The sequence below is a fragment of the Ornithodoros turicata genome, chromosome 4, assembly GCF_037126465.1.
Source record: "Ornithodoros turicata isolate Travis chromosome 4, ASM3712646v1, whole genome shotgun sequence".
In the NCBI taxonomy this organism is placed as follows: Eukaryota; Metazoa; Arthropoda; class Arachnida; order Ixodida; family Argasidae; genus Ornithodoros; species Ornithodoros turicata.
In genome coordinates this window covers 2,389,717-2,414,369 of record NC_088204.1, presented here as the reverse complement: position 1 = coordinate 2,414,369, position 24,653 = coordinate 2,389,717, and the positions used below count along the sequence as shown (strand labels likewise).

Genomic DNA, 24,653 nt, shown 5'->3' with positions numbered 1-24,653 from the left:
AAATTAGCACGTTAATTGGACTCTGTTCCGTGTGACAACGCAAGAACACCAAGAGAGGGAGAACTGTGTGCTTTATGCTCCAAGAAAGACTCTGCAAAAAGCGATTTGGTGCTACCTACGCATGAAAGTCGGAAATGTATAAGCGGATGCAGCGCAGGTATATACTTAATAATAATATTATTATTATTATTCCAAAATTTCGTAATACGGGACCTGGGTGAACTATGAAAATGTGAATGTTAACTAGATAATTATGACGCCCTGACGGTTTTTTCTTATACACTACTTCTCACATTTTCTCTCTTTTAATTTTGCCGTGCGTGTGGTCGAGTTTATTCCGACCGAGATAGAAGGAGAAAAAAAAGAGAGAGGGCACTTGTCGAGCGAGAGTAATTAGCGAGGCTAATTACGGATAGATGTCAGCATATAGAGTAGTTATAGGAAGGTCCGCTTTATTATAATACGGTAATGAGTGAAGTTATGCTTTGTGTCCATGTGCGTAGTATGTGAAGTTTCCCCATAAGTGAAAATATTCGCAGATTATTACGGGGAGAATGTAGCGACGGAAGCAACTCTCGAACATGCGTTCTTCTCGTCGTAAGCATCGTGAATTGATTGCTATCATTCAAGCCCGTTGCATTTTTATGGCTTGCATTAGTGAGACTCTGCGTTGGCCGTTCATTTATTGACGTCTCAATCAAAGAAAAACGGACATGCTAGCGAAGAAATCCTATTTTATTTTTTCGATTGGACATGATTCTATTTTCTGTTTTGGATAGCAAGGATACCATTTTGGATTCGCTGCGTGCTGTCAATTATGTTGTCTCCTCCTACACTCTTAGAAATGAACTTCACCACACAGCACGCTCCTAGCTAACCATAATCGCGAATGATAGCGTTATCTTCCCTGATTTGCTGAAAACGGGAGGCGTACGCCTTTTGTGACAATTATGAACAGCATAAGTGTCACAAAATAGGCTCCGCCCCACGTTTTCAACAAATCAGGGACGAGAACGTTGTCACTCGGAATGATGGTTGGCTAGGAGCGTGCTATGTGGTGAAACTCATTTTTAAGGGTGTAAGGGACGTCGGCGGATGCCATAATGCGTATTTGTGGATTTCAATACATTATATTTCTATCCGTAAACCACGATGTCGTGCGGATATCCGCGCGGATCAGCGGATATAACCACACCCGCGCACACATCTAGCTATATGCTACTCGAGAAAATTTTGTCGCGCTTAAATATCGTGCTATTTGATGGCGGTTTTTTGGGCCACGGTATCTCACCGGAGACCTCAGAAAACCCTCGAGATTAGCCCTAATAAACGCGAAGACGTTCGATTTGTTTTTGTAATTGCGCGCACCGCGAGACAACAGTTGCTCTATGAGCGCTGCATAGCCATAGATCGATGGAGGGAGAACAGCGGGAAGCGGTTCGGACAAAAGGGGGCTACACTCTTAGAAATGAACTTCACCACATAGCACGCTCCTAGCCAAGCATCACCAAAAATGACAACGTTCTCGCCCCTGATTTGCTGAAAACGGGAGGAGGAGCCTATTTTGTGCCCATTATGCACGGCACAAAATAGGCTCCTCCTCCCGTTTTCAACAAATCAGGGGCGAGAACGCTGTCATTCTGGATGATGGTTGGCTAGGAGAGTGCTATGTGGTGAAGCTCATTTTTAAGAGTGAAGGGCTAGCAATGGTGCTGAGTCGAAGACTTTCAGCAGGACTGTGCCCGCATCACTCTTTCAGGAAGCCCATTGTGAATGTGTGTGTGTGTCTTTTCAATCATCAATCGATCAATGAAAAATGACTTTCCGTCTCTCTCACAACGTAACTGTGAGAAGAAAGAAAATAAGAGCCACTTGCTCCTCCTCAAAGGGACGGTTTCGAGACTGTAGTGTCATTTTATTCCTCCTGGATCACAGATCCTGGTATCGAAAATCCCACCCGAAATAGAGGTATACTTTGACTGCTATTCGATTAAATACATGACAAGAGCAGACGCCGGATGTTGAGAGTATGCTGGAATTCCCTCTCTGGGAAAACGAGAAAACGTCACTCCCTAAGATCCAATGAGGGCGCTGCCTTGAGAAAAGGTATTCCGCCGCCTCATAAGGCCGAAACGCGCGTTTTTCCGACGATTTTCACGATGCGCAAGAGATAAACTGATGTTCTGAGGCTGGAACAACATAGAAGGGACAGATACAAACAAAAGGTTCGATCCCTACAGCTGGCTAACCTTTTCAGTGACTTTCATCTTTCATCGTCGTTTCTTCGATGCGCGCGCGCTCGGCGTGCGTGTGACCTCGGGAAAAACCAGTTTCCCAACGCGCGCGCAGAGCGTACGCAGAGATCTGTCGACTACAGATATATTCGCGCGCATCCCGGGCGCGCTTTCCGAGGAGTGGACGGACCGATGGCCGACCGTGCGGCAGACAGAGTTGCGTATCATTAATGATCAAATTTTTGATAGCACCAGCACACTTTTACTTCCACATTTCAACGACATCTGGAACGAATCAACGCAAAAACCGCTTAGGAAACAACAACACCGGAACATTCCAACAAACGCTTGTGGTCGACAAATATGACACCATTGATGCGCGTCATTCGCATTGTACGCGTCCCACGCGGATCGGTTATTCGGTTAATAAAACTGGATCGGTTTGTCTTTTGATACGGAACCTGTCTTCGTATACATCATTAAACGACGCGTATGCCTAAAGCTTATCGCAAAACTTCACACAAAACCCACGCGCTCTAATCATCCAGCAACACGATGTAGTATACGTACTCCATCCTATATAAGAGGGAAATTCTGCCTGGCCGTCATTAGTGGCATCACTGTACGGTGCTCGTTACCAAAGAAGCAACACGTCCGTAAAGCAGGCCATCAAAAATAACGAGGCCAAATCGATAACAGGGGGGGGCAACACTAGAAGCAGGCACCAGTTAATAAGGAAAACCGGACGAGGGATCAAGTGTGCGTACTCTTGACGCACTTAGGTTACTCAGGGAATTTCGGATCGGGCCGACAATAGAGAGTCATTTCTGGTCGCCTGCGTTTCTCGTGTGAAGTATTGCATTCGTAGTATGTGAAGCGTAGTGATAGGGTACACTCTTAAAAATGAACTTCACCGCATAGCACGCTCCTAGCCAACCATAATCTCGAATGATATCGTTATCTGCCCTGATTTGTTGAAAACGGGAGGCGTACGCCTTTTTTGTGACACTTATGCTGTTCATAATTGTCACAAAAAAGGCGTACGCCTACCGTTTTCAACAAATCAGGGCAGATAACGATATCATTCGAGATTATGGTTGGCTAGGAGCGTGCTATGCGGTGAAGTTCATTTTTAAGAGTGTATACAGCTACTGTATCTGGATGATATGTCACTCTTTATCTCGCTCTTTTTGTGAGATCTGTAAGATAGGGACTAGAATGGGACACTTGAAATGGTTGGAAAGGTTCTTCCATCATCTCGAAATAAAGTTGTGCGGGCAAAATTAGTCCACAGACCCGAGCACTGTGGCGGAGCACCAATCAATTAGAAGCAAAATCGAAATTAAAATTATTACTATACTCTGTTACAACTATCGCACAGACGCAGGCTGCCGCTTGTGGACAAACTCAATGATGTGAAAAGCCTGAGTCTCGTCTACGACTAGAGGGACAGCACAAACACACGACTGAAAAACGTGATAACTATTATGTTACTATTATAAAAACAATTACTATATAGTTAGAGAGGACAACAACACATAGATCGTGACTATATGACATGGGGTAATTCACCGCTGGAAAGCTGTACCCCCCATTACATGCAAAACATTATAGATAATAATGAAGTTAAATGAGCTATGTACAAGTCGTTTATGAATCAATTGTTGTTGTTTATGAATCAATTGAGCTGTTCTCTGTTGGCTGTGTTACGCCGAACAAAAAGAAAGAAAAAAAGAAAAACGAACCGATGGTCACTGCTATATACAGTGTATGAAACTAAAGCGTGTGGAGCAAACTGTAGACACTGCATGTTAGAGAGAGATTGCGTTAAGTCTGGACCAGCTACGGTAACAGTGACGGTGCTGAAGAAGTGCATCTGCATTGCATCTGCAGCAGCCATGCTGCTCCAATTAGCGCGGATAGCATGCGCGCAAGATGCAACAAATCAGTATTGCCTCTGAACGGAACAGGTTGCACCTAATGAGTAGGGGGGGATACATAAGCCATAAGGCACCAACCTTCGGCTGGGATTAAAAGATATTTGGAGATTAAGAGTCGGATAAAAGGGGGAATTTCTGATGCAGAGGACGCGTAGCATACGTATCCCCCGTGGAGTAAACCTCTTAGGGAGTAGAACGGACCCCCCTATTAAGGCAAAAACGAGGGCTGGATTGAAACAATGAGATCGATACTTTTTGCGTCTGGTTTGAAGGATGGGACGAGGATTCTGGGAAATACGATACGTGTAGATTGGATGGAGAGAGGGAGCACAGTTCGTTAGTGCAGGCGTCATGCGGGACGGATTGGAACGCGTGGTCGGGGAGTAACGGGGTTCCGTGTAATAGTAGAAAAACAGTTCAGTTTACATTTCGGATTGCAGCCTTATCCTCTTTTCCTTCTTCTTTCTTTTTATCCTTTAGGTAAATCCGACAACAGATGGCGAACGTTTCAAGTAGCAGGGTGCGAGGTTTTCGCCTTTCACTTCGAACGACGTATAATTGATAAGTACAGAAAGAGGAAATAAATAATTGAAGACCAGCCACACCGGGGCAATTTCTTTGAAGCTTTTCCAGGAAGTTTTTCAGAGTTAAGCCTGGTCCTCACTATTGCGTTTCAGTCCGTCCGTCCTTCAGCGTCTCTGTGTGACGGACGCATGGGTTTCCAGTAGACGAGTTAAGAAAATCCCAGTGCTCTTTGCGCACGCATTGCATCCTGGGAGCTTACTGAGTGGGGGAACGAAGAATAATCCTTCACATTTCGCTTTCGCTGACCTTGACACGTCGTGGACAATGGACCGGTAGGAAAGAAATCCGAACAGTTTGAAGGCCACCCATTTCTTTCGGATTAGTAAACTCCCACAGTTCAAAGTGATGCTAAGCACTCTGGGATTTTCTGAACTCGTCTATTAACATCCGCACTTTTGCGACGATACTGTACGAGAAACGGCTTACAGCTGACTATACGTGAAGTGAAGTAAAAGAAGATAAGAGGGCGGTGGCAAGGTTACCTGGGCGTCCGTCGCTTTCTTTTGGGCTTGCGTTCGCAGACGGACACATTGAAACGCAATAGTGCGGACCAGGCTTTTCGAGCACGCTTCTGTACGTTCCATGCGAAGAGCTACGGTATAAACATCTTCGAAAGGAAACGGGGAAAAGATTCACGAGGTATCTCTCAGAGCCGTCGCGAGACGAGTTTGCGCCCTGGGCAGGGTAAACGTGAAGCGCCCCTCACTGCCGTCAGAAGCTCTGTAAACAAAGAAAAGAAAACGCTTATTTGCACTGCCGAGATCGTAAATTCGATTTCTCTTCATGCCCGCTGTATACTGTCCAACCAATCTGCCAGGGCCTGCCGTTCGACGCCCTCTCTGGCGAGGGCGGCTGCCCCTCTCGCCCCCCCCCCCCCCATCGCTACGGCTCTGTATCACTGCATATCTTGTACGAATGGAATCGCTCCGCGGATAGCATGGACTCGTGACGTCACAGCGCACGTGCCCAACAGCAACAGCAAAGCGTGCACCATCATGCAAAGTGCACTCTCATCATGCGCCGCGTGCAAAGTCATTGCCAAGGAGCTGCCAGCCCATGAATGAATGCAAAGTGATGAAAATCCTAATTGAATGTGACCAAACTCTCTGCATACGTATCTTTTTTATGTACCGCCCCCCCCCCCCCCCATCCCCCCACGCGCGTTTCTGCTTACGTCTATCCAGTATTGCGAAACGGCAGTTTTACCATTTTGAGAACAGGTATTCAGGTATTCGCTTACTGTAACTAACTGCAACAAGTTTTATATAATTTATAATCTGTATATTTGTGTCGTCCCTACTTCTAGCTTGCGTCAGTGCTGTGGCTGTGCGATCCCCACGTATTGAACCCTCATATCCTGTCTCTACAAAGACGTCTTTTAATTAATTAATTTATTTTGCTTCGAAAGTACCTTCGCCTTTTTTTTTTCGGCAGAACTGCCTCGAAAACTGATTCCATGATACATAGGTAAATTCGCGAACGATGCCGGTCTTAGATCCCGCTGGTTACATGTCTGATGAGCTGGAGAATGCAATTCTAAATAATTAATAATTCGTGGCTTATTTTACGTCGCGAGACAACTGCTATCAATTCTGAGTAAAGCTGTCCTATAATTGAGCATTTGTACAGTTGTTACTTCTCGTCTGTAGAAAGGATTACTAGCGACCTACAAGTCTACTGTATACTGCACATCGCAAACGTACAGCTGTTGTGCGCCATATGAAAGGACACATTCGAGAGAACTTAAATACGCCATTTCTAGAAGGTATCCGAAAAATGCGAAAACTAATTCAGAGTGAAATATTACGACCTTTATGGTATGCTCCGTGTTCACTAACAGCCCTGGATACTGCAGGGAGGTAACCGCAGATGAACCACCAGCTTCTTCAAGACTATATAGCCACGAAAAACCCACTGGAGAAAACTTGATACCGCACATGGACGCCACCCATATAACCTTAGCTCGTCTCGACAAAGAGGTCGTCACGAAAGGCGAGAAACCCATCGAGGGAACCTAATTAACCGAGCAAATTCACTTAGCAGCACCGAAGAAACGTTTCAATAGGTGCACGCGACAGGTTGTGTTTGAACAAGGCCTGATTGAGATCCCAACGGGAAAAACAGTGGCAGGTTTTCAAAAGGCGGCTCAAATTTGCCTAGTAACTTGTCTCATTAGGTTGTCAGTCTCTCTTGGGAGGACCTCCCATCCCACAGAACAAACATAACGTCAGGGTTTCTGCAGCATTGAGGACTAATTACACCCACCTCCGGGATGAGTTCCTCTCTCTTCCTTTGCCAGACACGCTGTCTGCACTTAGAAGACGAAGGAATATACTCTGAGCAGAAAACGAACGAGGTTCATTCGCGGATCGTTTTTTTTTTCTCTCTCTCTCCCTCGCTTGGACTATTTGCACGGCTATATATATGTTTGTGCACCTGATTAAACCGAACATTATAACGCCATTTTACGAAGTTTCTTGTGTGTGTTTAGCAGCAACAGGGCTCCTGCGTGAACTCTGAACATTCATCATCATTTACCATCTTCTCCCCTTCAAGCAATGGGATAAGGTGCAGCCTCAGCGGCGAAACATCCCGCTACATCATCATCACTTATTTGTTGTTGTTGTTGTGTGTGCGTGATGCCGCAGATGAATTAGCGTAGTGGTGCTCTACTTTGGTTCATCGAAGCACATTCGGAATGGGGTGAACACCGCCCCTCCCCGCAAAGATATTTAACAGCGTTACCAGTTTAGAGCGTCCGCTCGTTGGCGGTATAGCAAAGGTCGTGCTGAAGACTGGGAGGTATTGGGTTCGAATCCTACCACAGCCTGTGCTGTCTGTGAGATTTTCCCTGTGTTTCCCGGCAGACTTTCCAGACGAATATCGGCACAGTTCCCCCTGAAGTCGGCCCAGGACGCATACGAACCCCCCCTGTACCCCACTTCCTCCTGCTGTCGTCGTCTGTACGCCGGTCGTAGCCACAGTTGCTTCGCGGCGATAACACGGAATAAAAACCGAACATCCCATACAAATTAAGTTACGTAAAGAAATTAATATGCCAAGTGCTCCATTTCAGTCTCGGTCGCTTTACCGGCAAAGACGACCGCAATAAATGACGTCAAAAAATGACAACAAAAAAAACGAAAGAAATGTGGCTATTTGTTTGCATATTTTATAAATATAAATTCCATTTGCGAAATTAACGCACCTTGCCGGCTGCCTTGCCATCTCAAACCGGTTGTAATTCAAGTTCCCAGCTGAGTCATTTTATTTCGTTCGGAGATGAATATAAAGGGTTTCTGATTTCCGACATTTATTTTTTCGGAAATGCCGGGGGCGTTTCTCAGAATCTCTTCCGTTTTGAAAATTTTGATTTTTATTTGTTTTCAGCAGTAATATTTTGACTAGACAATAAATACCCAAATTCGATGTTTTTTCAACGTCACAGAAATACGTCGATGCAGAATGTTAACGCAGAAATGGCAGTGACTCATGGGCTCTTCAGTATTTTCATAAATAAATAAATTCTTTATGTATTACAGTCTTGAGCGCCTTTGCGTTTGCGGCCGACCTCGAGAAGCGAATCGTTCGGCTTGTGACCACTACTAAAGGATTCAAGGGGTCCATAGAGGGAACTGATCGGGGTACTGTGGGGCTGAAGTAGGAAGAAAATGACACGAAACTACGTAGAACGGGGGGCAAAACGTCACTGATCGATGCTCTGCAGGCAATCGTTGCAAACGGTGCACCACCGTGGTCTGTTATCGGCATCAGGTCATCCTTCATCTAGAACAGCCCCTCCACTCAACGGATGAGACAAGGAGACTTGAATGTCCTCAAAACGAGGAATCGAATAATTTGGATTTTCCCTGTCATTTTAGACAAAGACCGTCACTTTCAGCACCGATCACCATGTCAGCGGTACCGATATGTTCTCAACTTGGGTAGAAATTCCAATTATTTCGGAAAATGCCGAAAAACGGGAACCCCAATAAAATATTCGGCCGTGTGAATAAAGAAGCTAATAAATTAATTAGCTGGCCCACACGCGAACCACTTCATCAATATTCGCTCCGGATATCGGGAAAGTAATGCCGCAAAATACGGGGGGTTTCCAGCACACTGTTTTTCTTTGTTTCTGTTTTGTTTTTTGTTTTTTCACTCTCTCCAGACATGTTTTCTGAGTAATCTACCTGCCAGATGGTGGCATGCTGGGGGGGACCATGCGACCTACTTCACCGACTTCACTGGGAACTGCGCCACCGCATGCCTGGGAGCGTCCGCTGAAAACCCAAGGGCAACAGCTGGACATAGTGCCACCAGCTCCGGTGGCGCAGGAGTGCGCTTGGAGACTGGGAGGTCCGCGGTTCGAATCCGCGGGCCGGCTGTGCCGTCTGGGGTTTTTCCTGGGTTTCCCTCAGATGTGTAATAGGCGTATGCCGGCACAGTTCCCCTGAAGTCGGCCCATGGACGCAGCTATCCTCCCCCCGAGCGGATTCCGCTCGGTCTTCCACTTCACCCTTTCCTCTCCACCACCTTTCCCTTCCCGAGAAACATGCCGCCTAATCAGGCAAGCAGACCTCTCGGGTTCCTCCCAACGACACTCCTCCTCCGACATAGTCCCCGATTCGAACCGCGGATCACATCCCGGCCAGTCCTGGCGTTCTACGACAGTGTGCTGAGAAATGCCGGGGTACGTATCACATATTCAAGAAAATATAGACACGGCAACAAGTTCATGAACAACCAATCCACTTCCCGGCGAACACTTTGCAGCTTTGTCATGCGACTCCCATCAAACAGTCGCTCTTATATCGCCTAATCGCGCGCACTAAAGTGCTCGGAAGTCGTCTATTTCGACGCTTCTTCTCTCGAGGGCAAAAAGCCCGCTTTTCATCGTGTCCGAAAATGGAGTGCCGCGCAAGAAGCGAAACAAAGCTTGTGTGGGATCAAATTCGCTGATGTGCCAGCTTACGACGTGCAATTCGAACCATTTTCTCTTGGGTCTTTGAGACACTCAAACGGGGATTTTGTCCCTTTCAATCTCCTTTTTCACCCGCGATCGAACGACGGTTTAAAGAACAGAACGTGAGCTTCTTCTTTTTCGTTTCGCGACTCAACTCCGTCGTAATCCGAGCTGATAAGTGAGGCACACGTGCTCCCATAGCTGCGTGCAAGATGCTTTTGCCTTACATGGGCTATGAAACTGAATGTCACTCTGAAAGACTATCTCTTTTCACTCGTATAATTTCATTTCGTCAAACCAGGGAGTTTTACAGAATTCCGACTCCGTATCGCTGTCAGCCAATGAGAGCGCAGCACGCTGAGTCGGAGGCAGATACGTTTTACGGTCCAACGACTCCCTGAGCTTGAAAGGGAGCCCCTTTCCAATTACGTTTCGTGGAATCAATATGACGACACGACGAGGCTCGACCACTCTTCGGGAACCTCAAGCGCTTCGTACAGCAGTTGAGCAATACTGCTAAGCGGACGGGGCGTGACACGTGACCCATGCAATTCCTCCCAGCTTGCATACACTCTTAAAAATGAACTTCACCACATAGCACGCTCCTAGCCAGCCATCATCTCGAATGATATCGTTATCAGCCCTGATTTGTTGAAAAATGGAGGCGTACGCCTTTTCTGTGACAATTATGAACAGCAGAAGTGTCACAAAAAAGGCGTACGCCCCCTGTTTTCAACAAATCAGGGCAGATAACGGTATCATTCGAGATGATGGTTGGCTAGGAGCGTGCTATGCGGTGAAGTTCACTTTTAAGAGTGTGGGGAGGAGTTCAGTTCATTAAAACACCACTAAGGGCGCACCGTATCCTATTCGAAATAGAGTCACTAAATAGGGGTACAGAGTATCGCATTCCTTTTCCGCGCCGGAGCCGCCGCTCGGTGTCCGCGATTGGGCCGATCGTGTCACGTGGTTTCTCTTTCCGGCAACGCGTCGTCCATGTTGAGTCCCCTCCACCCAAAACCGGTTTCCACGGTTGCGAGCTGGCTCGACTGCGCGCTGTTCTCCGGCGGAGATGGGGGAGATTGGCGTCCCGTTGCCAGGCGACGCAGCCGCGCCGGACACAAGATGTCGGTCTCGCTCGCCGGCGTGGCTCAGTGTCGTTACTCTGCTCCCTATTTAGTGACTCTAATTCGAAAGACAGGCAGTCGGAGTCGGGGTGCCGCTTACCATTCTCTATTATTTCCTCCGACACTGTCCCGTAATCGTTAGCTGCACGAATTTGGGGGATGGGGAGGTGTAAAGTTGAAATACGCGGAGTGGTTGGTCCCAGAGCACTAGAAAAACAAGTTTCAGAGTACCGCCAGCCTTTTCCCTCGCCGCCGCGACGGTTATTGGCCGAACCCACCCACGTGACTGTGATCCGCCATATACCTTCCATTTTATTTATTTCGTTATCTACCCACAGTTGCGTCGCGGCGCTAACACGGAATTTAAAAAAAAATCGTTATCTCTTGTACAGGTAATTGTCTATGTCTGTTTATGAAACTTGTTTTTCCAGTGCTACAGTTGGCCCCAGTTATGAGGACCTGCTACTCCACGAATTTGAAATCCCTTTCTCTTTTTTCTATATTTTATTGTCGATTAATTCGTTCTTCTGTTTTTCTTGGGATGTCTCAAAACAACTCCAGCCTAAAGAGCAGCGTGTCACAAACAAGGACACTTTATTCTGATGACGATAAGCGGGGTTTGTCACAGAGATAGCGACATGGTAACTTGGTGAAAAGTATAATGACGAAGCTCAGGGTGAAGACATAAGTCTTACATTGGGGTGCATCAGTGAGATGACCAAGTTAGTGAAGGGCTTCACCATGGACAGAGCAATTTCTTCATAGCGAGAGCTCAACAGTGCAGCTGACTCAAAAACACTATATATGTGCAGTCCTGAAAGTTTGTTAAGTAGCCCAATGAAGAAGAACGTGTTACATGCAGGTTTTTCGGGTAACCACCACCACAGTGACGGCAGCCTGGTGTGCTCATGTCGCTCAGTGGTATCGTACACGATGAGTTACGTGGACGAGGCATACCACGATGTATCCGAAAAGCATCACAACAACAAAGACGTTACGCTTGGAACTGCGGAGTACACGTTAGATGATTTGTACTTATTACGCGAGATGGGAATGCACGGAATTTCAACACGGAATACGCACAGTCCACAGAGTATACGACGAAAATAAAACTGAATCAGTATGATACCATTTTTACAAGCTGGCTGTAACCATAACTTAGCTACTTTTAAAAATAACCTTACCCATGACTACGTAATGTCGCGCTAATAGAGCTTCATTAATCGATTAGGAGAAGACTCAACGTCAAAGATACGTTGGCCCGCCGAGAAACACACACCTCGTTTATACTTTCCCACAGTCCGATGGCGTAACCTATAGTCATCGCCGACACCGACATTCTCTCTTCTCACAAGTCACACCGCGGAATAAATTAAAGACCCCCGTTGAAAAAACACCGCCATCATCTCCTCCTTTTTTCTGGGCCTTACAAAAACGAGCATCATTCCTCATATTGTTCCATCTGAGCACAAGTTCACTCGGCGGAACGGATTAATACTTACGCCAGAGACTCAGCCTTATCATTTTCCTCTCAAAAATCCCCGAAAAGACTCCCAACCCCCTTCCCCTCAAAAGGAAACCACCCTGATTACTCACTCGTCAAAAGGAATCCCTTCGAGCGTGTCATTATATACAGCCGCAAATCTCCGCCGACCTACGCAGACGACAGTGACGATCCAATCGGCGCGCTCCATTCCCGTCACGTGGCGCACCTCGACCAACCGGGATGCGGGCAGCCATATTGAAACCGCAAAGCTGGGAGGAAAGAGCCGCGCGTATGGAAAGGAGAATTTGGCGGACAAGTTGCAGACTTTGGAATCAGATAATGGATGAGTGTGGGACAGTGTGAATGGAGTCAGCCGAGCGGAGGATTTGAGAGCGGCGGTATTTCGACGACGCTAATTATGTCATCGGGAGTCGTGGAGGACGGGAGGGGGAGACAAAGCGTCCGCTGACGAGTTTGCTACAAGTTTGTTGGAACAAAGGGCTTTTTATTCGCGGAGGGTTATTTCTTCTCCAAGAAAGGGGTTGCGGAAGTCCGATTGTGCAACGGAGCCGGATGACGTGTACGATACGCTGGATGAGCAGCCGTCAAAAATGTCGTCGTGGAAGAAAGTTCAGGCTCAGCCGGAGGGTCCTTAGCACGGCTTGAGATAGTGTGTTGTTCCGAAGAACAGATAGTTTCGATTGGTTGGCGGAAGGATGCGTGGACTAAAAGGGATGTTTCTTCCGCGGAGCTGTTGAACATGTTTCCTGTCTCGTCGCATGAAGGAATCTTGGAGTGCATTGAAAAGGGATTCGGCGAACTGAACCTGAAAGAAGTGACGATCTCTCAAGGAATTTCAACCACCTAACTGAATTTCCTGGTTTCAGTGTACTCATAGTATAATGTAATTCGCTCAATTTACCCATGTCATCAACATACTGCAGCACAACGACCGAACTCGTTGGATCTGAGCATACAGCGCAAGTCTACCATTATTCGCATATTTTTTCGCAACGTCGTTACATCCATCATCAAAACAAGACAGATTCCGAATGGGAATCCGAGACAAAAATAAGTACCTTGGCCACAATAGACCTTCTGATGTGGCGTACGCTCCCAAGAATGAAACCTCATCTCGCTCGCTCCACAGATGACCGCTCAGTGCAGTAATTACGAGACCCAGCTGTACGGAGCATTTCTCGAGGGTGGTCCACGTGCAGGATAAGCCCCGTACGCACGGATGAAGTCCTGTTTCTCGGGACATGTGTTCTCAGGATGATAAGATGAGGTGATCTCTCGAGGAACGGTAAAAGATGTCGTAAAGAGCACGTTCGCTCGGACGTGTTACGTCCTCCATCTGCAATACTGCTTCGGGAAAAGGAGCCTTCTCTGCGGGGGCGAGAGTAACAACGACAACAACATTATTTTAATCATGACGACTGAGGAGTTTCATCGCCAGGGGCGACACTGTATACCCCATTGCTGCTGGTGATGTGGTTAAATATAATAATGAGTTGCCTCGCAGTGTCTAAAATGTTGACAAGTGTTTTGAGGACAGAGCGATGGTGAACTGGATCTGGTCATGGACCAATCAATTTAGTCGAAAGTGAGAGGGAGATAGACCTGCTTATTTAGAGACACTAGAAAGTGTGGTTCTGAAAGGGGGGGATTTGTTTAAAAGAAAGAAAAGAGGAAATGTCAGCCTTGCTTTTGCCGGCTTGCTATTCAAAAAAGAAAAACAGTCACTGCAGCACAGGCACGACAGGGCTCAAGAAAGCCCGGTCAGAGGGCGGACACAAGGCCCAAATTTTGCAGGAAGCGGAGCTGTGGTGACGGCCCACTGGGTATAGGCCGAGGGACGGGACCAAGGAGGGTAGCCATGGGCATCGTGCTGCACCCAAGCTGCATTAGACGACGACAGAGGGATGGCCGTTGGGGAAGGTGCTGCTGGCAGTGCAGAAGGTAATGAATGATATCGATTCAGAAAGGTTGGTAGTGCTGGCAATGGAGAAAGATGTGCTCTAGATCTTCCAGATTACTGCAGTGAAGGAGTCTTGGAGAAGCAACTTAATTTGTTGCTGGCGGTAACGCCACTGAGCTGTAAAAGCTACGTCGAGTCGCATCCGATGAGTGAATGCAGCGTCTCGACGAGAGGTGTTTCGTGGCATCCGGAAAGCCAGAGTCGGAGGGGAGAGACTCTACCTTGCACCATAACCATAATGTTGTTATATTAATTTTAACAAAATACTCTATCATCTTCATCCTTGCACTCGCCCATTCAAGTTCTTCACGAGTTGACTTTGCCTGTGACCATTCAATCACGTCTCGCAAACTCTTGTGCCTTGACATATTTTCCTATTTAATACGGTGAATTAGTACTAACGACCACTTACACCGTGTTGCCGACACACTCAGCCATGTCCGATCCCGCAACATCGGGTCAGTATAGGGGCACCTCGGAGGACGGTGCGATGTAATGAACGCAAGAAAATACCCTGGTCTATAAGAGCGAGTACAGATATAGTATAACAAAAATGTGTCCCCTACTCTGACCACCAAATGACCTTTAATAGTTGAGTAGGGAAGCAATCTGGATCCCGCAAACGCACAACACCAACAGGCCGTCGACTGCCACCTACACCGACCCAGCCTTTTAATCACGCCGTCCACCGCACTCAGTTTTCCAAGCAATCCAGGGGCTTTTGTCCATAAAATCTCTTTCCACCCGAGCACTCGACCTCGTAGGAAGCACTGCCCAGCCCCGGGTCCAAAGCCCGTCCCGCGTAGGGACACTGCGCTGCATTGACACGGCGCGTTTGGCCGTAATTATTATGAGTCAGTTGGCCGTAGGGGAATTCGTCTGGCGGCTCTAATCTATTTACAAGAGTGCCGTAAGCCCCCCGTGGGATGCTCTTCGGTCTCTGTCCTATTTGCCCGAGCCTCAACCGGGCTTAATGCAAACCTGTGGGCCAGGGAAGCTGAGCGAGTGTTGGACGGTTTCTATGCGCTCATGCATCGGAGGGTTTACAGCTTCATTCGATAACGAAAGTCTTTACGGATAAATTGGATCGAGTGGATCTGTGCGTGATATTTCCCGGAGTGTATTTTTAAATGGTATTAAGGGCGATGAATAGATCTGAAAGATAACTTTGTAGAAGTGAGAAAGGGGGGGTGGGTTAGCGTGCACACGTGTCACTTTGGAAAACGTCAAATTTTTACGAGCTTAATAAGCATGGACGCCCTTCTCGCTCATAGCTTGTTAGGGAATTATGTGCGACGTACCAACCTTGGTACTCGATCCATTCAAAATTAGACTGGATGTTGGGACTAAATTTAGAGAAATCCTTTAGACGAGTTCTCGACCGCTTTTTAAACATTCACACAAGTGCGCTTCGACCAACGACGTCGCTGCTAAGCGTATACGAGCGGTGGGACTTGCATCGCACGCGATATGTCGTTATTACTTTCCACAGATGAAAAGTATAGCGTGAGAATGTGAGGTGAGACGGTGTGAGATGCTTTCTGTTGGCACCGTGTCCTTTTGCTCGCTCACGAATGAAGCCTGCCAGTCCTGAGTGACGCTCATTCATGCTCGCATGTACGCTCATATACGCTCATATACGCTCATATGCTCGTATGCTCATACGCTCACGCTCATATGCGATTTGCATTCTCTGTGCTCATGTTCAGCTCATTGGCCGCAATGAGTATGAAGGATTGATTGATTGATTGATTGATTTTAAAAGAAAAAAATGGAGATGGTAGTCTCGAGCCACTCGGGACTGGCTACTCCAGGACGCGTTATTAATAAAAGGTATGAGTATGAAGGAGTATTGGCGGAGTATGCTTGGAAGTACTGTCAAGCTGTCGCTTGCTACGAAACCAACATCTTGTTCTGGTCACAATGCATTTTGAGGTCATGTGACTATGTTTATATTTCGTTTTAGGGCTTGCCGACATATTTCCACCATTTCGTTTGCATATCGTATTTTGCCAATGTAAAGTATATACGGTGTTCCTTATGACGTATGAGACATGGCAGCTTGTTCCTCCGAAGAGTGTCGCATCGGCTCAGTAATGGCTGTTAGCGCCGGTGCAGTTATCACATCTTTGGGAGTGGCTATCAGTACGAGGCCACATATGCGAATCGCCGTTGAACTGCGAGGATCAGACTAGTTATCGAGGCCCTTACGAAACAACGCGCAGAAACATTAATCGCGTTTGTTTACAAATCCAGCCTGAGACGAAACACAACGAAGAAACACAAAAGGTTTGAGCATAGGTCGGCGCAATCATGATCGCATGCCTTATCAAAGCCTGATGATCGCGATCATGAGTGTGATCACGAAGCACTGGCTGCCGCGATCATGACCGCGCCGACCTATGGGTTTGAGCTCTCGTCTGTGTGTCGTGTTTCTTCGTTGCTCAGGCTCTGCTCATCATGGATACGATCCACCAGCTTGCCTGCCTCTACACCGTCTTGCTTACGAATGGTTTTGGCCACCGATAATGCCGCAGCCATGTTGACGTTTGCAACGATGCGCGTCCATGACCTGCGCAGAATCCATTGCGTTCGCCTGGGCACGCTATCGTCTGTGGACCGAGATTTGGCAGGTGCATGCGGCACCACTGTGGTCGTAGAAACAGTAGCACATATTCCTGTGTCCTCGGAATCGGAGCACTCTATGGGATAATCTCAACCGTTCCCGTCGTCATTTCATTTTCCCCGTATCGACCACCATCCATTTTCCAAGGAACTTCCCGTGCGGTTCCCGCCAATAAAATTCTCCTTTACGCGTACGTAAACACAGAAGAAGCCATTGAAGAAAGAAACACTGACACGTTGGAGTCCTTACAAATCGACGGAGAAAGCGCTCCTTCCATTCGTTTGCATAATTCTATTTGGGCCAAAAAGGAAGATTAACCCCGCAGACGAAGACGAAGTGAAAGGGGACGAAGAATAGTGTGCAGGCGGCGCTTTTAAACTGCGTAGCGGGTCTCCAATTGAATTTGGGCTTAGCTTTCTTCGTTGGGTGCTTAATTTGATTGTCGGTCCATTCGCGCATTTAATTTTTGCTCTCTCTCACACACACACGTGGCGCAATAGTCGCGTTGGAACAACGCTATAATGGCGAGCCCTGCGGCGTCAGGTTGGTCGCAGAGTGTGCAGAAACGAAAATATAGGTGCTAAAGTTAGCTCTATACACTCTAAAAACAGAACTTCACTGCACAGCACGCTCCTAGCCAACCATCATCCCGAATGACAACGTTCTCTCCCTCGATTTGATGAAAACAGGAGGTGTGCGCCTTTCTGTGCCAATTGTGAACTGTATATGCCACAAAAATGGCTAACGCTCCAAAAAAGAAGAAAGACGGATGGAGGATGAAGGGTGGAGATGCGTAGAGGGTGCATGAGTTCGACGGGGAGAGCACAGTGTTAGATGGGTCGATGAGCAAGAACCCCCTTCCGCAGAAAGAGAATACGGTTTCCAATGGCTTTGGCGGAACGTTCGGCAGAAGAACCACCAGGGTAGAGGATGTCCGCTAGCGTGCCCGAGCTGGAGCGAGGGAGATGGGCTTCGCGCGCAGAATGGTATGCTCGGTAGTCTCGCAGGATGTGCTCGATTGTTTCAGGTTGTTGACAGTGGCCACAGCAGGCGTCACCCCTAGAGCCGATCTTGAGTAGTTGAGAGTTGGTGAACGCAGATCCAGTGCGGAGCCTATATGGAACATGGTCTGTATGCCACAAGGAAAGTTTTTCATGGGAAGAAGGGGGCGATGATGGTGCATGATGTCCCGTATCCCAGGATGGTGCAGTTCAACAACCTGCTGAACGGCCATTTGCCTGTCGGTGTCGTCCGGAGTTGGTAAACAAGGGCTGCAGCCCAGGTGTGCCGAGGACGCCAGCTGATCCGCCCTTTCGATGTCGCCGATACCGACGCGGGACGGGATCCATTGGAAGACGATATCGCCTCCGGTTGATTTTTAGGCTGAGCGCACGATCCTCTGATGCTTCGCGCTAAGATGTTGTCATACATGGGTTCATCACGCCCCATAGGGCGGTTCTCGAGACTGTGAGTAGGACTGCCCTGGTGAACCCTCGCACCTGGACTGCAGCAGCTGCGTACAGGAGAGCCAGGAGTTCAGCAGTCGTAGAGGATATCGGGTAACGCGATGGTTCTCCCTTGCCAGGCCACGTTCACTGATCGGATGTAGAACGCACAAGTAGCATTTTTGGTACGCTCGTCAATAGAGCCATCAGTGAATACTATAATATGTGAGTGGTAGACGTCGCTTATCGAGTTCTCAGCCGCCACTCTAGCTACCAGGAGACTCAACGGTAACTCAACAGTGTGAATATGCATACTGTAAAAACCCCGAGACAAGGGAACACGAAGGGACAGACACAACACGTGTTCCCTAGTCTCGGGGTTTTTACATTATGCATCATCTTCACCAGCTCGCTCGCTTCCTAGCCATTTTTTTCAGTGTGAATATATTTGCTTCACATTAGCTGTGACAGCAGGAAAGAGATGGCGCTGCCGCCTAGGAGCCATTTTCTCGGGCACGGCTTTTCAGCAGTTTCAAAACTAACCTTCAAACAACTGGGTTTACCATGGGCACAAAGAAAAAAAAAAACATCGGCGTCGTTTTGTCAGAAACACTCCGCTCGACGGAACCGACAACAAACGACTCATCCAACCGCGTGGACGCACATATTCACATCTAGTGTGAACTGTCCCCGCATTTCGCGCACTTTCTATAAATATATGAGGGAATGAATTGACGTCTTAAAAGCTTTGCGCGATCAGCCGAAAGCAAACACTGCATCCGGCGAGCAAATGTCGTTGGGAAACGCTCTATTCCTAGATGGCTACACATATGGGGCGGCAACATTTCATCACCGGCATGGCAAAAACTTTTTTCTCCCCCACTGCCTGACAAATCCAGACTGCGTCTTCTATCGAGCGTAAACGGTTAAAAAGGATACTATGACGTTCCAGAGAAGATTTCCACTTGAGCGATCGCGAGCGAATCAAAAACATCCATTTTGGAATTCAAACAACTCGTGGAAAAGAGGTGCTGACGCCAGGAATCGAACCTGGCTCCTCTGATATCCAGTCAGATATGCTAACCGCTACAGCGCAGCAGCACGCCTTTCCCTTGAGCTATAGAGTGCCTCAAGTACAGGTACAGTACACTAAAGTGCCTCAAGTACAAGTACAGTAAGTATTCCTGCCGTCAGCACCTCTTTTCTATGAGTTGTTTGAATTGGTTAATTTCTGGACGTTTGAGGCTTACGTGTTGTGCCGTCTCTAATTGTGGTATGCCACGGCCAATTCTCGTTGTTTACGTTGTTTATATCCAATTTAGGTTTCTCCCTTCTAAGTGCACGACAGAGTGCGATACCCGTCGAGTCAGGATCGTATTCCTATACTGTAATGCATCGTTAGTGGAAGGGACCTGTGATGTTACCCAATATCATCGACGACGATACTCCGCTGCTACTATTCTCGGATAATGATGCGACGATGCTGCATAACAGCGCGTGCAAGACTCGCGAGACAAACCAATTAATAAAGTAAAGTTTCAGCGAGAAACCTGAGAAGTAGGAGAGAACATCTACGCAGCCACCGCCACAATGACGCCATATCACGCTATTAAAATGTCGCAGGATGCTGAGACTTTTCTATATATGTCCTTCAGGTGGGCCTCTAAAAAAAAACTGTCACTCTATCTACAGCGACAAGACACAATATTCCTCGTTTGCGGGGTTCTCGACAATGGCTTCTGAAGAAGTTTTTGTTTCCCTCCGTAAGTTTATGCTAATAGCCCAACTCCCAAGGCCCTTTTTTTTTTGCGTGCTTATAAAAGGCTGGCGATTAGCATCAACTGAATATCCGTAAAAGCATCATAGAAAGTATTATTCTTTGCTTGTGAAGAAAGCCTCCCAAACTTCTTACGGGAACGGAAGGATTGTTTATTTAGGGAAAGATAAAGGAAGGCCGTGTGTGCTCAGTCTGAGAGCTCCGGATACTTTGGCTGCATGCAATGCGCTGTGTACAGTGCGTTCACGCTTCGAGGAGTTTTGCCGTCAAGTCAGCACTTCGAGACCAAAATGTCTCGTGAGAATGATAAGGGAGCCGCTGAGGGGCACACTTTCTCTCTCTCTCTCTCTGTCTTATGCTTTTTCTTTTCTTTTTCCTCGCGTCTTCTTCTAACAAAAGTGATCAAGATACACAGAACACATATGGTTCGGCGCATCATGTCGTGAGCGACGTCACGATGCACGAGTAGCTGGGTTAATCTTGCCCACCTGATGTGTTCTTTAATTTGCGGCGAAATCTCAGCTTCCGGCACCCATAGTTTAACGTCCCTGACAGTGAACGCCGTGTCTAAGAAACCTTCAGTCGGGTTCGAACACGCAACTTTTGTATCGTACTCGGAGAGGTCAGCAGCTGGTCTACTGAGGGCAAAGTGAAAAGCGAGTGCAGCTACGTGATCAAGTTTACGAGATACTGAATGTGCTAATTGATAAGCGTGAGTCTGCCTTACGTCGCGAGGCATATGTGTGTATATATATATATATATATACAGGGGGTGAAATGTAGCCGAAGTTCTTTGGCTGCACGTAGAAAACGTGTTTACAAGTCCCAAACGGCGCCATACACCAGCACTGGACAGCTATTCGGCCTTCTTGGGCCTCTTCAGCAGTGCGTAGGTGGGCAACGTTTCAGTGGGTGGTGTCAGAAGGTCACGTGACCTTCTGACGCCACCCGCTCGAGCGTTGCACGCCTGCGCATTGCTGAAGAGGCCCAAGAAGGCGGAAACAGCTGTCCAGTGCTGTCCGAACCCGTCATCATCAACTCAGAATACCACCAATTAATCGCTCGGCAAATTATTTCGGACCGCATTTCCTTCATCAAACCTCATACGTGAGCCTTTTTCACAATTCACGAAAGAGGCCGCTGAAGAAGTCCGCCTCCTTAATTGGATTTACCCACCGCCGGCTGAAGAACAACAACAACTACATGAATGACGATGCCGCATGCTGAAAATTCTGCACCACGAAGCAATTTCTATCCGACAATACAATCACTAATCTTCTCAATATTAGGAACACAGACAACACACCCACAAAACGCTCTACAATTTATCACCGGTCATTCTTAGTGTTTAAATATGCGTGCACCGCATTTGTTTGCACCGCTTTTCTCGCGCGGAATTTATGGTGCTTCAGCAACACTCAATTTAGGTTTCAATAAAGAACAAACAAACTGTCTATTGTTAGTAAATCTTCCAGGACCTCCTCTTATGCATTTTAGAAAAATAGGTTTTCATAATACTCTGCGCGCCGCAATTTCGAAGAAAGCCTCGTTCGCTGCGCGTGCGCGATCTAACGGGCCACGGCGGTTTTAATCAAAGCTCCATTTGATTAATTCCCGCATGAACAGAAACGGAAGAACCTAATCTCCGAAACATGGCTCGCTTTTAAGCCTCGCCTTTAATAGACACGCAACAGCTCAATATTGGCGTTCACGAAAAACACTCGGGGAAAAGGAGCTTCCGTGTGGTTGGAAAGCCCAACTTATATATTACAGACATAAAACACAAACTGGTCCCTTTTCCGAAAGAGATCAAAGGAAATGTAAATTGAGTTTAATGCTCACGTACTTGCTGTGGCGGTTGCCGGGGCAACGCGCCGCCCAATAGCGGATACGAGTCCGTTTGAAAGGCATAATTTTCTTTTAAATGCACAAAGTAACTTGACATCGGTAGATTTTCATTACTTATCGTCGGCGAACCGTTTCTATGCGCCCGCTTATGCAGTGTAGCTTTCCAACTTCCCCTTTTATTGGGCCTGCACCGGCGTCGTGTCGCTCTTTTTCTCGAGTGTAGCGAAACTGTTTCCAGAAAAATCTGGGTAAAAGCGCTCACTGGCGGCATGTTAGAAACACTACACGATGAAAGGGAGTCGGCTTTCGCCATGGGTTATGATGATAGCGCGTAGAGATAAAGGGGGTAGCGACTCTTAAAAGGGCCACTCGCATCCGGGAACACGTGCGTGTATGAGACCGATTCCGGGTAAGTTTCAGGCACCGTTTCACAGTCAACTTGGTGAAATATCTCTTCCGAAAACAGCTTACATATTAAACGAATGAGTTTTAAACATTCGCACTGCCTCTGCGACAAAGAAAGCCTCAGCGATAGTTCCCTCATGATGAGGTCAGTCAGACCCAAGAATATGGGAGCGCAGCGCAGGTGATCGTTTCCGAGTTCGCCTGTCTAGCGTTCCCACGGCAATATACTGTGAAAAGTCATCGGTAAACACCAGGGATCGGAACCGGAACTCAACCTGAACCGGAAAAAAAAACGTTATTTTCTGACGAACCCGAACCGAACCGAACCCGAACAATTTTTTTGCTTGTCCTGAACCGACCCGGAACTGAACCGAAAAAAATTCATACGGTTACCGGTTCGGGAATCGGTTCAGAGGGGAAATAATTGTACTACTGACCGACCTTTTTTTTCTACTCACCTGAAACGGTTATCTCACAACTTTCTCTTACAACCGTGTATACGGTGAGCGTAAGCTCGCTTTCATGTAGCAAAATTACTGCCCATTAGCCGGTTAAACCGGGACCGAAAAAAGTAACGGTTCCAATCCCTGTAAATGTCCCGACCACTGACCGATTTTCTTTTTTTTTTTTTTTTTCTGCGTGTGTGCGGAGGGGAGGGGGGTGTTCTCCCTGAGCCGAACCCGAACCGAACCGATATACCTGAACCGGTTCAAGCTGATAATTTCGGTTCAGCGGAGCTAAACCCGAACCGAACCAATATGCCTGAACCCGAACCCGAACCGGACCGACAAAAATACCAGTTCCGATCCCTGATAAACACGCAGACTTTGAGTATGAGTACTGACGTGATCATGTCGCGTGGAACACATCCGGAATTCGTAGTCCGCACAATTGCGTTTCAATGCGTCCGTCGTAAATCAAGGTAAGGCGATTCGGAAGGGACGGACGCATGGGTTCGCCGGGTTCAATGCTTGGACGTGTCGTCGTTGCCGCGGCAACCGTTCCTGTCTTTTGCTTCGCTTCACGTAGGCGGCTGTTAAAGGGACGGTCGTATCCATTCCAGTCGATTTTGAAACTATAGTGTCACTTAATTCGTCGTGGACGGTATGGAAAGTCCCACGCGAAATACTGGCGTACTTCCACTGTTATTCGACCGAATACATGACAAGAGCAGACGACGGATACTGAGAGTATGCCGGAATTCCCTCTCTGGAAAAGCGAGAAAACGTCATTCTGTAATCGGCCAATGATAGCGCGCATTTGAGAAAAGGAATGCCGCGATCGTCTCATAGAGTTACGGGGCGTCTGGACGGCTCCTTTCCTCCTTTGCGCGCTGCCCTCTCACTCCTTCGCTTACGGAGTGACGTCACGCCGTTGGAGCTTCTGCAGCCGCGAAGGCGGCGCTGATCTTTAAAATCCGTTTAGTTAATATCTAACCACTTTTGGAACGAAAAAATTAGCCAGGTAGACTGTTGGCCGATGTCGCACACAGTGGTATCAGTTTCATAGATGAGTTTTTATGAGTTCATAGAGTTCAGATGATGAGTTCATAGATGAGTCACGAGCCGTTTTTCGCAGAGCAGCGTCGCAAAGGTGAATGTAGTGGCGGTGTGGTATTTCCGAGCGGTCTGCTTGCATGCCTGCATGTTGCTCGGGGGGATGTGCGTCCTGGGCCGACTTCACAGAGAACTGTGCCGACACTTGTCTCAAAGCGCTCGAGGAAAACCCGGGGAAAACACACAGACAGCTCGTATTCGAACCCGGGTGACCTCCCAGTCTCGGCTTGGAATGCCATCACCGTAGCTACAAGCCACGGGAACTGGTCGTCGCAAAGGTGCGAACGAGAATTGGAAACCCACGCGTCCGTCACACACAGACGCTGACGGACGGACGCTTGGAACGCAATAGTGCGGACCGCACTTTACGTTCCTGGCTGTACGAACACGCCCGGCGCTAACCGAGAAGTGGCATTCCATGATCACAGACTCTCTGCAACATGCAGACGCACGCACTCCCGCCGGTCGCCAAAGGGCGCTCCCTGATTGGACTTGTCCGCGTGACGTTTTCTCCGATTTCCAGAGAGGGAATTCCGGCATACTCTCAACATCAGTCTTCTACATTTCTGCTTCTGCTTTTGCCATGCATTATGATTAGGGCCTGACTTTTTCGGGTTTTATTTTGGGCCAAATTCGGGGGGTAAATATCGGGTGATATTTTTCATTCGAAAATTCGG

General features: G+C 47.6%; 1 protein-coding gene across 1 annotated transcript in view; it reads right to left on the bottom strand.

Moving 5' to 3' along the window:
- Nucleotides 1–24,653, bottom strand: part of LOC135390658 (latrophilin Cirl-like) — a 472,208-nt gene that overhangs the window by 418,499 nt on the left and 29,056 nt on the right. The gene's annotated exons all lie outside the window — the stretch shown is intronic.